Genomic DNA, 480 nt, shown 5'->3' with positions numbered 1-480 from the left:
ATGTGTATAAAGTCAGAGTTTATTTATTTATTTACGTTTATTAATTGTAATTATATTTGTAATTTATTTAGTATAAACATATGTATATAGTTTGTTTTAAAGATTTTTTTTTACCAGAGTATATTTATTGTTTTGTTTATAATACTATTTTGATTGTTGTTCATTGTAATCATATTTATAATTTTTGTAATTTTATTAGAAAGTGTGTATATATGTATAATAGTTTAAACAAAAAACATTTAGCTTAAATTGAAGATTTAATAAAACATGAATGAAATGTGTAAATTTTGCAATTTCTTTTTAACAAATGACATGCGTTTGAATTATACTAAACTTATACAACACATTTCTCACTAGTAAAGCAGAGAAAAGGTACATGGTATTTGACATCATGTAAACTATATATATATGCAAGCTAATAGTGAGGCGTGACCATATAGCTTTTCTCTGCTTTGCTAGTGAGATATAAAACTCAGTAAC

Source organism: Gobio gobio, assembly GCF_949357685.1.
Source record: "Gobio gobio genome assembly, chromosome: 8".
Taxonomy (NCBI): domain Eukaryota; kingdom Metazoa; phylum Chordata; class Actinopteri; order Cypriniformes; family Gobionidae; genus Gobio; species Gobio gobio.
The sequence above is the reverse complement of the archived record's forward strand: the minus strand, read 5'-3'. Positions refer to the sequence as shown.